This window comes from Arachis hypogaea, chromosome 11 (assembly GCF_003086295.3).
Source record: "Arachis hypogaea cultivar Tifrunner chromosome 11, arahy.Tifrunner.gnm2.J5K5, whole genome shotgun sequence".
NCBI lineage: Eukaryota > Viridiplantae > Streptophyta > Magnoliopsida > Fabales > Fabaceae > Arachis > Arachis hypogaea.
Genome location: NC_092046.1, coordinates 28,483,221 through 28,497,808, shown reverse-complemented (window position 1 = coordinate 28,497,808; position 14,588 = coordinate 28,483,221). Strand labels below are relative to the sequence as shown.

Genomic DNA, 14,588 nt, shown 5'->3' with positions numbered 1-14,588 from the left:
CCAAATGGCATAGCTATAAATCAAACATGATAACAGGATTTTTAATTTATACATGGTCACTGAAAATCAAAAGTCATAATCCAAAAATAAAGTATCAAAGATAACATAATTTTTCAATAACATATCTTAACATATGGTCCTTAATACATAAAATCTTTATCATGCAAGATCATGATTCCTTGTTGCTCGCTCCAGAGAATAAGCCTCCTCTTCTTTGTAGTAGCAACTTCAAAGAGGAGATTTTCAAACAACAAGTGCATTTGATGTTGAATTACTTGCAACAATATAGACAATTCATCCATGAGAAATATGCTACAAGATAAGAAGTATTGATATTTTCACCTAAACATCAACATCATCAGCAACACATGTTATGAACACTACATGTGACAGTAAATCAAAATCACTCATCATTGTTCGAACTTCAAACCTTGCAGTTAAAAGGAATTAATCGATGTTGTTTAATGTTATCAGATAATGAGAGTTATTGATAAGGACAGTTACATAACATTGAAACATCTAATAAGCAAACCAATAACTTGATATATGGAACTGTCACTAAAAATTAGATAACAATTTTAAAGCTCAAAAAGAGAAAAAAATATATCACTGCAATTCTACTTTATTTTTCACACAATCTTGATCATTTGTACTAACAACTCCTACTCCAAATTCTCTCAAGAAATAATTGCACATGGGGAATGGATGGAACTTGGATTTCAGTCCTACACACTTTGATAATCAAGCTCAGTTCTAATGGATAAGTTATGTTTAGATCATGTTCAAAAGTTTTCTAGGACAAAAATGCAATAGATATAAAAATATATTTGATAAGTAAGATAAGAAGACATTTGATAATTAAGATAAGAATTAGCCAATAAAGGCAAAAACCTCCTTTTTAGCAATGTATAACAAAGACAAAGTCATTTTATAACTGACATAAATCATATGTATATTTCAGCGAACATAACAAAATTCCATAAAAAAATTGTTATAGCAAACTAGATTCATAACTAAGCAAAGAAAATTAAAAAATAATAGAAGTTCTTATTTCAATTATAAGAAGGTTCAAGGGAGAGAATGAGTATCCTAATTTCAGTTCTGATTTCTCAACCTTGTATAGTGCTGGTGCTTAGTGCTGGTGTGTTCGCTTCATACCCTTAGCTAAACAAGTTGCCGTAACCATAAGAACCTCCTAAAATAGACAATAACCAAATCATTAAGTGTAATAGATGTCAAGCTTTTGATAATAAATTATAGATACATAATTACTACTCACAAGGCCATATATGCTGGTTTGCCACTTTAACCTTATCTTGTTTAATACTTACAAAAAAGTTGGCATCACATCACAAGAGAAAGTGAGAACAACATAATAAAACTGCTAGAAAAGCTTCATAGGAGCCATGCATTCGAATGATATAGTTGGATCAATTCAACATTAATTATAATGAAGTTAGATATATACCTGATAGTATTTATGTCCCAATAATATTATCCAATAATCTACTTATCTATTGTTAACTTTGGGCATATTCTATAAGTCAAACTTAAAAAAATAGGAACAAAGAATAAGGTGGCAACATTTTGATGTAGTCCAAATTTCTCTTTTTTTTTTTTTGTTGATACTTAAAGTCACTCACAAAAACAGCAGCAACAAGACAAAAAGATACACCCAAGATAAGAAGACAGAATGCTGATCAATCAACACAAAACAAGGTAACTATTAATCACTTCTAACACAATAATTCACTAGTTATTGGCATGAAACAAACAACTTCAATGATATTTTCTTGTTTTTAAGACTCCTTATAAAATGAAATCAGTCTTTTCATCTCCTCCACATTCCCAGATTCATTGTTGAATATTTTTTGTTTCTAGTTTTTCATACAGTACAGTCACTCTTTTTATTGCACTTTTTAGCATCTTTGTTCTAAACATGAAAAGGAAAACAAAAGGGCCAAATAACAGAACATAGAATACCCTTCCTGAATGAAAAACAAGACAAATATAATGAAACCAACTATAGTATCACCCTATATATACGTAGAATTTGGTCTCCGTACCCTTGGTTGTACAAGTTGCCGTAACCACAAGAACCTCCTAAAATAAACAATAACCAAATCGTTAAGTGTCATGTTGAAATTTATCTGAAAACTAAAAAAAATTAAGTTAATGATATTAATCAGAATCATCAGATGAAGAAGCTCTCACTATGAACAAGCAAGTGAACAAGATATTTGTACTTAATCATCTCTTAAACCAAGTGAACAACAACAGCTGAACAACATTCAAGGTATTATTCATTGTCACAAACAAGAAAAACAGAATCATTAGTGATAGAGAACAGAGCATATATCAATATAGTGAAGACAGTTTGGATTTGTTATCAAATCAGTTCAAAATTATAAGTTAATATAACTAATGACAAACTTCAAAGCTAATTTATAAGTCCGATTTCTAAGTTAATTACCTCCTGTCCAAAATCCTAACTAAAATCCTACCTCGTAAAACCTAAGAATAATCTTGATGAAAGGAGAAACTCACACCACAGTAGCTCGATGAAGGAGGCTGTAGTCGAAGCACATCACAATGGTAGCGTCATTTTCGACCTTCCTCTAACACAGTGGTGGCATCGTTAGTTTCAGTGCGAAATTAGGGTTGGATAAGATTTTTAGGCCTTTTTGAAATAATGGACTTGGATAATGGCGTTTTCAGACCGCCAGAATCACTAAAACCGCCACATTATGCAAATTAATTATGGTAACACCATAAAATGCCATAATATCCAAATATTACAGATTTTTTTATTTAAATTAAATAAATATATAAAATTACAAAATACATAAAATGTGAGGTATTTATTTACAAAAATGCATACTCTTACACATCTTGAATGCTGAGGGATAACTTAAAAATTGAACATATATCGGTGTCTGAGACCTCGTGCTATGACCGGGAGATGCTGAGACATATCCTGGGTGCACCTAGGATATGTGTTATTATGGAGATCGGGGACTGAGTACCCGAGATATGTGGCAACTAACAAAGGGGTCTCAATACCTGAGATATATACAATCCTCCTGATGGGGTCTCAACATCTGAGATATAATCAAGGGTGTAATTTGAGTCTCAGCATCTAGAATATGTGTATTATGGTTTAGGTATTTCTGCACCCAAGATATATTGGAGAATATCTTTATTTATAGAGCCCATCCCTCAACCATCTCCTTACAATTCACAAATCAATATTTTCTTCCTCTTCTTTCCATTTTGTTCTGATGGAGAATAATTAATTCTTTTTTGTTGTTGTTTATCCCAATGGAATAGTAAAAAATGGTAATGAAGGAGTGATTTTCAAGTCTGATAAGGCTGTCATGTTGCGCACGAACCTGGTTGATACCCTATATGCACCAAAGACAATCACGCTGAGCAATATAGGGGGAATAGGTACCAAGGAGGTTAGGCGGGTTGCATATAGATTTCTGCACGTGCTTTCGAACAGCGGATTTACCAACAGGTTATTTTGGATTGATGGGATCAGCATGTGAGGGTAATGTTCGACGTACATGCACGGCTAATGCCACAACATGTGATGAAGTTGTATGCTGCGGTCCGTGACGTGGCTGTTGGTGGTGAGCCGTATCCTTCAAGTCCTAAAATTGTCCTGCTGGAGGCTACACCAATCCACTACACCCAGCCTCATGATAGTGTCGACGAGTACGACAGTAAGGGTGATTCAATTTATGTTGTTGGGTCCAGGTTGTCTAGTGATATTGCTTCCGCCGATGAGTATGAGCTAGAGACTCCCACCAGCGGTGTTGGTCGGTTTCTCCTGCCTCCCCCTTTGGCCATTCTTCGATTGTTAGAAGTTCCTAGTCATTATCACACTTTGAATTTGGATGTAATGCAACCGGATGATCTTTTGAATGCTGGTTAAGGGAAGGATTACAATACAGATGGTGGGGTGGAATTCTGAGTTGTTCATAGGTTCAACAACTGTGATGCAATTCTAATGGCGTTGAAGAACTCAGTATTCTACGGAATGCAGAATACAGAGTTTTGGAGTCGGATAGGCTTAAATACTACTATCATTGCAAGCAATTCACCAACGATTGTCCATGGAGTCTTCGTGTGGCACTACGCCAGAACTTGAACTACTGGTATATTTTACGATTTATTTTGGATGAATTAAAGTCTATTATGTTAATTTTGTATTGTACTGAATGTAGACATCAACGAGTAATTTGTAGGGAGGTGTGTAGGTTCGGTGGAGCACACACCTATTTGGTACCAATCATGTCTCAGGACCATGCTCAATTGAATAGTAGTTTAACTTGCAAGGTCGTATTACCTATGATAAAGACTGACCCGTCAGTGTCTATCCCGGTATTTCAAAGTGTGGTGCATCAGAGTTACCATTTCAAGCCCTCGTATCGAAAGGTGTAGATGGCGAAGCAGAAAGCAATTGCCCATATTTATGACTGGGAAAAGTCGTACAACAGGATACCCGCGCTCTTACAAGCTTTGTAGGAATGTCTCCTAGGTACGATTCAGGATTGTGTTGCTATTTCTTATTACAACGGGAACATGGTTGACGGAGAGTGGAGATAGTTTGATAAGGTATTTTGGGCATTTCCTCCATGTGTTGAGGCGTTTAAGCATTGCAAGTATTTTGTATCTGTGAAGGGAACAAACTTATATGGAAATTACGGGGGCGTGTTGTTAATTGTTGTGGCTCCAGATGGTAATAACAACATTCTTCCCATAACTTTCGCATTAGTCGAGTCTGAGACAACGGTGTCATTAGTCTGACCTCACCCCATGGAAGGTGGAACGTGTAGGTCTCGGGCTTCCACCGCTCAACAAATACAGAGATCAAGAAATTGTCAAATATAAAATCCCCCAACTCTACTGCATGCCCAAATCCCGCCTCCCTAATATAAGGCAATAGGATGTTCGGCGGGAGGGGGGCGAGATCCAGAGTCACACAGCGTGGCAACAGTAACCGTGGTCTCTGCAATATCCATAACATGTACTCTCGCATATTAATCTCATCTAAACAATTAATTGTGTTTAGCCATTACGAAAAATTCTAAACCAATTAGATAAACATTGATGATAAATGCAATAGATACAGTACAAATATAGTTTATATTACTAATATTCATAAACCTTACTAAAGACAAGACTATCAAGCAATATGTAAAAAATTAAATCATTCATGTTACACTATTTTAACTTGATTGTCATATTTGGGCATGACTTCAATTAATTACCTATTAATTTCACTAATATTAATTAATAGTTACCTATTTTATTTATTTAACTTAAGTTATAATTAGTTACCTGTTTTATTTATTTCACTTAAGTTACAACTAGTTAAAATCAATTATACAAAATATCAAACCATACTATACCTGACAATATGTATATAAATTGTCTAACTTTGTCTAGTCATTAAGTCTTACCACATTAACTAAGTTACTAAAGTCTAAACATCTAAACTAATTATTCACTTAAAATAAAACAAGGAAAAACTACTAACCCCAAAATCTAAAGTTCCAAGCACGTGCCAAGTAGCATTTAGTCTATTAATGTCTCCATCGCAGACATATTCTTGCGGACCATATTTACTTAATGAACTCGAACTTAAGCATTTAGAAACTAACAAAATTTTTAAAAACTATTCAAATGCACAGCAAGCTCGGCTACTATGACCTTATATATGCATCCAAGCATATCTCGGATGCTGATACTCAGATGAGGTAAATTGTACATATCTCAGGTTATGAGATCCCTTTCTCAGTTGCCACATATCTCGAGTGCTGAGTCTCCGATCTCCATAATAACACATGTTCCGAGTGCACCCAAGATATGTCTCGACATTACTCGGTCGCAGTACAGGATCTCAGATGTCGAAATATGTTCAATTTTTAACTTATCCTTCAGCATTCAAGATGTGTAAGAATACGCATTTTTATAAATACCTCACATTTTATGTATTTTCGTAAATTATATATTTATTTAATTTAAATAAAAAATTCAAAATATTACGAAATTTTTTAAAATTGCCATAATATAAATGTCATTTTCAAACTAATTTTTTTAGGAAAAAGACAAACACTTGACATTGCACTGAGAACAAAAATGAAAAAAAAAATACTTTTTTTATTTTTTATTTAAAAATACATAAATTTTAAATTAATTAAAAAATAAAAAAATAAAAAACTAAAAAATACAAAATTATTGTTCATTTTTTAAAATATAAAATATTTAAAATTTTTTTATCTAAAATATATAAATATAAAAAATCTCTTTGAAAAATCTAAATATCTCATATTTAAAAAAAAAAATATTTTTATATTTTTAATTAATCAATAATTTATTTATTTTTAAAATAAAAAATAAGAACTTAGTTATTATTTTCTCAAAAAAATAAAAAATAAAAACACAGAAGGCACATCAACAGGGTTGCTTTCGCCAACGACACACGTACCAAATATAACTATACATTTGCTTTTTTTTTTCCTATTTTAAAAAAGAAAAGAAAATAAATGCATGACTATACATTATTAATTTATTATTGATATTTTTACGTCATTTTTTTCGATATATGATTCCTTGCGTATGCAATAGCTTCTCTCCTTGCGTTTGTCCCAATTATTGGTTCCCTTTTAATCCCGGCAGCCTCTATTTGATCATTCTTTATACAATTTCGCTATCTAACCAACAATTAGCATTTTTTTTTGGGAGAGTACACCAATTAAAACTTTTACGAAAAATATTCAAATTTTAATAAAAAATATATAACTTTTTTTTATAAAAAATTAAAATCAAATAATAATAAACATTTAAAATTATTATAAAATTATTTTAAAATTTCATTTTAAAATTTTAAAATTAAATTAAAAATTTTCAATAAAAAAAACATCCAAAATATAATAAAATAAAACATCTAAAACTTAGCAAGAAACGAAATATCCAAAATCTTTTTAAAATTTTTTAGAGTGAATATCAATTCAAATTTTCATGAGAAACCTCTAAAATCTAATGAAAATATCTAAAATCTAGAAAAAAAAATCTAAAACTAAATAATAACAAACATCTAAAACCATTTTAAAAATTTTAAATATCATTTTAAATATTCATTTTAAAAATTTCAAAATTTATTTTAAAAATTTCTAATAAAAAAATATCTGAAACATAACATAAAAAAATATTTATCCAAAACCTAACAAAAACAAGATATTTAAAATTATTTTAAAAATTCTAAGACCTAACAAAATAAAACATAAAAAAATTAGAAAAAGAACATCCGAAAACTAAGCAAGAAACATCTAAAACTATTAAAAAAATCATCCAAAACATAAAAAAAAATCATCCAAAACATAATAAAAAAAATTAGAAACTTAGCAGAAAAAACATTCATAACTAGTAAAAAGAATTATCCAAAACCAAGAAGAAGAGCGACACGACCTCCTTCTTCCTCACTGGTCGTTCCGTAATGACCCTTGGCAGGGAATAGCAGTGAACATGTGGTAGTTCCTTAGTGGCATGATGTGATGAGTTCGGGAGGGGAGGGAGTGGCGGTCTGCGTCGTTGCGATCGTGATGGGGGGCTGCATTCCTGACGTGGCTACAGACATGAGGGGAGCCTGCGGCGGTGTTCTATAGCGATGTGTTGGCTAATGAAGGGGATGCGTGTTTGCTGCGGTGTTTGCAAAGGGAGGGCGTTGCGGGATCGCGGTGATGGTTGGCGACAAGGTCGACGACGCTGGTTTCGGGAATAGATGGCGCTGTGTGCGACGGCGGTCGATCGGTGGCGTTGGGTTCGCAAAAGAAGGGGGCGGCATACTGTCATAGTCAGCGACGTTGGGTGGGGCGCAGACGTGGCTAGAGAAAGAGGGATAAGAGTTTGTACGGTTATTTTTTTACCGTATGTGTACTGTAAATAGCATGAAATTAGATTGATTCTTTGAGTTTTTTAATTTTTATTGGGATTTTTTTAAATCAAAATTCTTAAAAAATTGTTTAAATTGACTACATATGTAGTTGGTCTTCTAGATTTTCTCTTCTTTGTAATTTTTTGCTACTATATGTTTTTAAAAGCATATTTTAAGAATGTTATAAACAAATTTTATTAAAAATATTTAAAAATTAATATTTAATATTTTTAATATTTGAATTAATAAAAAATTAAAATTCTTTTACTATTATATTTTTAAAATATATTTTAAAATACAAGTTATCTAAATTCTTCATTTTATCGTTCAAATAATCTCCTCCTTTTTTATTTTGATTTGTTTTGTGTTTATTTATGTTTTCTAATACTAGATTTAATTAATGTCTCCAAAAAAACGTATAGAAAAAATAAAATAAGAAATTAAGCCTTTATATTCTTTGTCGTTATTGTTATATTATGCCTTCATTCCTATTTTCATTGTTCACAATGTATGCGTAAACAAAACATTAAGCAATTTTATTTCAAAACAAAATTATTTTATTTATTTTTATATATTTATCTATTTTTTTTCAACATTTTTATATTTAGAATCTAATATTCATATATTGTCTGCTTATAAAAAAAATTAATCTAGTGCACAAGTATCATGTATTAACATAACATTTATATAAAAAAAAACTGCATCCAAAAAATATAATATATGCAACCTAATTTGATAATTGTATCATATAATTGGTTATTTTCCCAGTTTAAACCTGTGTCTTTGAAGTTATATGGAGATAACTCAAATAATATATTTTTTATCAACAAAATAACTATTTTTATTATAGAAGAAAAAGAAAAATGATGATTAAATAATTGTATAAAATAGTTTATATTACTTATTACTATTAATCTATCAAAATTACCTATAAATTATTAGAGTTAACAAAAGCCAACTAATGTTACTACTCGCTATTAGCTGTATGAAAATAAATAAAAACACACAAAGGCGTGTATATATATATATATATATAGGGAGCTACTCAAATAAAGATGTAAAAAATATCTTTTTATGAAGATGCTTTGTATAAAAGTGTGATTTATTGATTTGGCCACACTTTAAATAAAAACAACACTTTTATAACATATCAAAATCTAACCCTACACTCCATCATCTAAGGGTCAAAAAGAAAAATCATCACATGAAGACAATTATAATATCTTCATGGGAGTATCCACCATATATATATATATATATATATATATATATAAAACGTTCATATTGCTTTTACACACTCATACAAAGATTGTTTCACAAGTAATTTCCGAAATAAAGAAACGAAGAGCATGATGATTGGGAAATAGGTAAGTAGTGTAACCGTGAGTAAGTGTTCTCTATTATTAAAAAGGAAAAGTACAGGTAGATAATGAAAATATTAAATAATGTGAACAATAAATATATTGAATATTCATTTTATTAGTGTGTGAATAATTATTCTAATATTAAAATTTAGGTGAATAATTTAAAAGTATAATATGTTTTAATTTAATTGGTAATTATTCATGTTGTTAAAAAAAAATTATTAATTATCTAACATTGTCCTATTAAAAAACAGAAGCACATGAACTGTCCCCCACTCCATCCATGTGTATGTGTGAGTGAATAGTTAAGTTACATTTGTTTTCAGACATTAAGATTGAGAATAAGATTAGGAGATTAAAATTCATTATTGTATTTAGTGATAAGAAGTTGAAACTAAAATTTTTTTAAAATACAAAATTTCAGTTTTTTTAATATTTCTAAAAAGTATGAATAGAAAATTGAAATTTTAGAAACCAAAAACTAAAACTTGAATAATATTTTTTTAAAAAATATTTTTATTGAAATTTTTAAATTTATTTTAAATTAAAAATAATATTAAAATATAACTCAATCTAATATATTTTATACCAAATACAATACAAATAAAAATTTAATTTAATCTTCTTTTCAAAAAACAGCCTTAAAAATGGGTGCTATATATGTCCATCACCTTGCTTGCCAATATTATGCATACTGTTTAATGAATAAGGAATATAATGTGACGAGTGGAAGGTTTTAATTTTGCGCATATATATTATTATGAATGTGAAGATGTTTGGAAAGGGATGTGCACTATTTGTTTGTTTCGAAGATAATTTTATCAATAAAAGTATATATTAACGAAAAATTAATTGGAGATAATATTTTTTATGAAAGAACAAAAAATTTTGGGATAAATTTATCCATTAAAACAAATCTTTTGGGACATGTATAGAATGGTTATTTTTTATATATAACTAATTTTGTCCGAACCTAATTTTTGTGAATATTTATATCTCCAAGAGATTTGACACATAATTGTGTACATTAAGCATTTAGTTAGAGGTTTAAATCCTGGCGATAAAGATATTAATTATGTTATATGTATATCTAAAATTAATAAAAAAAATTAAAATATAAAATAAATATTAAAAATAATTTAAATAACATATATTTATGCACAAATATATAACACCTAATAATTTGGTAATTAATTTTTAATATGCACATATCATTTTGTAAAAATATATCTAGAAGCGTTCCTACTTTGACAATCTTTTTTGATAGTTAATTACTTTGTTAAAAAATATGTAAACTATGTAAAACATATTTTTATAATAAAAATATTTTTTAATTCAATTATCTCTATTAACTATAAAAATCTTTAGTAATATATAATACCAAAAAAGTATTTATTATTTCCAAAATAATACTTCAAAGATACATTATTTGTCAATTGACTGACGAAAAAGAAAAGAAGAGTTGGTACGCACATACAAGCAGAAAGTGGAGTTTGAAAGGGTTAATTATAATGGCGGCAGAGTAAGATTCATCAACAAGAATCGGGATCTTTGCTTAAGTAGAAAGTTGATGTGTGTGGAGTGTTACTTTGGGGACCTACTTTAATTTCCCTGTAAAATTAGTACTATAAGCACTTCCAATAATGCTTTGTCGGCGCGATGCTGAGCATGAGTTACTGAGTTAGGTCACCTATAATTGATGATGAACCTAAAACAATCACCCCAAAATAAAAGGCCTTAATTAAGAATACCAGTTCCAATTTATTAACGCCTTCTAGTTTTCTTTTATTAATTACTAATTATTGATTATTCCTGTGTATATGTATGTATAAAAATTAAAAAAATATATATTTTATTTCATGCATTAAAAAAGTTAACAAAATATTTAATTATGAGACTTCTTTAAAATATTAATGAGCTATCAATTCGAATTTCATACATATTCTTTTGTCCATTTTTAATAACTCATGAATATTTTTTTAATACAAGGTCCGGAACTCTGGAAGCAGTGACTCACCTCCATTGATGAACAACGCTCCTCCTCCAAAAATTCTTTCTTTTTCACTTTACCATTTTCACGCCTTTTAGTAACGTTCCATGTCTTTCTCAGGAGTTAATATCTAGCACGTTTGCTTAGTTGGAGAATTCCTATTTTTCTTTTGCTGTAAGTCCAAAATGGGCCTATTATTTTATTGCACCAATAAAATTTATCTTTTGAGAAAAAAATAAATTTATTTAAATTATAAAAAAATATTTTATTCTATACAAAATAATTAAAAAATAGCTTAAAAGATGTTAGAAGTACTATAAAAATTTGTAATGTTCTAATGACTTAGGACATTAAAGAAATACTCTACATAGTTAATAATAATTTAAAATTAAAAAAAATAGTTATAACCAGTATTTACCTAAATTACTAAGATGTTACAAACTTTTATAGTACTCCTAATATTTTCTAAGTCATTTTTTAAAAATTATTTTGCATAGAAAATGGCTTAAAATGCCCTTTATTCTATGCAAAACAAACCCGGTTTTAGAGAGTGTAATTTTTTTAAACATAAGCCAACCCGGTTTTTTACACTCTTTATAATCCGCTAGAGGGTATAGCGGATTATGAGTCTCGCACCATATGAGCATAAACCGCTATAGGGTGTAGCAGTTTATGAGTAACAAAACCTCAACATAATCCGCGATAGCCTGTAGCGGATTACGTGCAATTGAGTTCCGCTACAGGGTGTAGCGAATTATATACAGTTACGTTTATTACATTTGCGTCTGAAAATTGCCAATGTTGTATTTGCGTAAAGATTTTGTTCATTTATTTTATTTACGTAAATTGCCCTTAATCAAACAAGCAAATAAACTAGAATGAAATGAAGAAAAAATACCAATTTGAGAAGTTTTATATAGGAACACTATTATCATTCCTAAAATTCAATTAATAAATTTAGAATCTATCTAACTCTAGCTACTCAATTAGTCAACTAGAGTTTGTTATTTGGATTAGGGTGATGCTAGGGAGATTAAAAAAACAGCAAGAACTTGCCTTATTTAACATTCATTAATTGTCGCAACATTTAATAAATGATAAATAAGACAAGTTATGGTTGTTTTTGTCTGATTTTCTTTGGTTACCAAATATTTCCGTTTGGATTAATACTGTTTTAGTTGCAGGTTAATCTAAGGGATTTAAGCTTTGTTTCTAGTTAGATTCAACTAAATTCAGTTAGTTAGACTTAATTGTAAGTATGATAAGAAATGAAGGGTGACACTTCTTAATTATATATAGAGTTTACCAAATCAATATAGAGTTAGCTTCCCATTCAAGTCATTCATAATCAAACCAATTCTTCTCCCAATTTTCTGCAACTCTCTTTTCTTCTTCTTCCTTCGATTCTTCTCAACCCTCTCTTCTTTCTTTCTCTCCAATCAAAGCTTGGTACCTTTCACGGTATTAGAGTCATTCTTGATTCATCGATGGTAGCAAGCTCTCAAACTAGCTTATCTGAAGCTTAGTCAAATGTTTATTAGCGGAATCAACCTAATTTTAATTCATTATCCATTTCTATAAAGCTTGTTGAAGATAACTTTTTTTCAATAAAAAGATCAAGTGGAATCAACCATTTGGGCACAATCTACTATCACATATCACGAGAGAAGATATTCCAGATCAGCATGATGCAATCGGAGTCGAGAATCCAAAATTTGCAAAGTGGAGAAGACAAGATGTTTTCTTGAAGTCTTGGTTAATAGATTCCATGACAAAATACTTTATTACTCAAATTGTAAGGTGTGTATACACATATCAAGTATGGAAAAGATTAGAGGATCATTTTACTTTAGAAATTTGAGCAAGAATCATGTAACTAAAGAACAAATTGAGTAGAATTAGAATTGACAATTCAGTAAATGAATACGTGATGCGGAATTTTCAAAACCACAACTCGGCAAGTGCACAAAATCGTATCAAGTAATACCACGGTGAATAGGTTATCGTTCCCACGAAGATTAATGGACTAAGCAAGCAATGGTTAACTGATTAATTTAGTCAGATAATTGTTGAGGTATTCAATATCAAAAATAGAGAATTTAATGAAAGCAAATTGTAAACAGTTGAGAGAATAGTATGAATAAAAGCATTAAGGTTTCAAAGATGTTTAAACTTCAGGAAGAATGTTTTTCACTATCTACTTTGATCATGCAAAGATGTATCAATAACAAATCATAGTTAATCAAAATGCAATCTCTTGGTAATTCAATTTCCCTTAACATAATAAATTGTCAATTCATTGATCAATTAATTATGATAAGAGGTGATGTACATTCACTGATTTAAAGCCACATAATTCTCAAGAACTAACCCTAGTTGATTCAATGTCACTTGTTAAAACTAGTTTCAAAACTTAATTCCAATAACCAACTTTTCCAAGTTAATAACAGAATTCAATTCGAATTATAATTATTTTCCAACACATTCAAACATTTGTGATGAAGAACGAAAACTTGTTTCTTAAGAAAACATCAATACATTAATCAAAAGTAGAAAAGCTATAACACTAATCCATTAAAATAAACAGAGCTCCTAACCTTAATAGAGGAGATTAGTTGCTCATGATGCAAAGGAAAACAAAGGTTTTGAATTGAAAAACGGCCAAAGGAAGAGCTCACGTGTGTGTTTCTCTACCTATTTAAATGATAACCCTAAACCTAAAATTCAAAATTCAAAACTAAGTCAAATTAAAAGTAAAACAAATTTAATCCAATTAATGCTTTTCATAGAGTTTTTCTTTCAAGTTGAGCTCTTGATGATTTCCTTCATAATTGATAATCGATTCTAGATATCATGGGCTTATGCTTAAGCTTTAATCATCCAATCAAGTGCTTGAAGTTTCAGAGAGATTAGTGAATAATTTGGAAGGCCCTGGAGCTGGCCCAAGAGTGTGCGTTAGACGCATGGGTGGCAAGTCTAATGCATGGAAGGCTAGTAGCCCCTAGAGGTGCAATTGAAGGTTGTGTCCAACACATGGAGTGGCAAGTTGGATGCATGGCCTCATGCGTTGGATCATGATCCTATGCGTTGGACGCATGAAAGTTTGGAGCTACTGGAAGTGCAATTTACTGGCACATTGAATGCAAAAAGCTATGCATTAGACGCATGAAGCTATGCGTTAGACGCATAGGGCCATGCATTAGATGCATGGGTGGAGGGCAGCCCCTGGAGGTGTAATTGGACCATACGTTAGACGCATGGTATGGCAAGTACAATGCATGGAATGAGT

The 14,588-nt window shown here is 30.2% G+C and overlaps 1 long non-coding RNA gene across 1 annotated transcript; it reads right to left on the bottom strand.

Annotated features, from left to right (window-relative positions):
- Nucleotides 1-16: 16 nt before the first annotated feature.
- On the bottom strand, nt 17-2,730 carry LOC112720588 (uncharacterized). Its single transcript, XR_003162266.2, has 4 exons — nt 2,548-2,730; nt 2,067-2,103; nt 1,115-1,195; nt 17-342 (listed from the first exon to the last, which is right to left on the bottom strand). It is a non-coding gene; the product is annotated as an uncharacterized lncRNA (long non-coding RNA).
- Between the last annotated feature and the right edge of the window lie 11,858 nt (nt 2,731-14,588).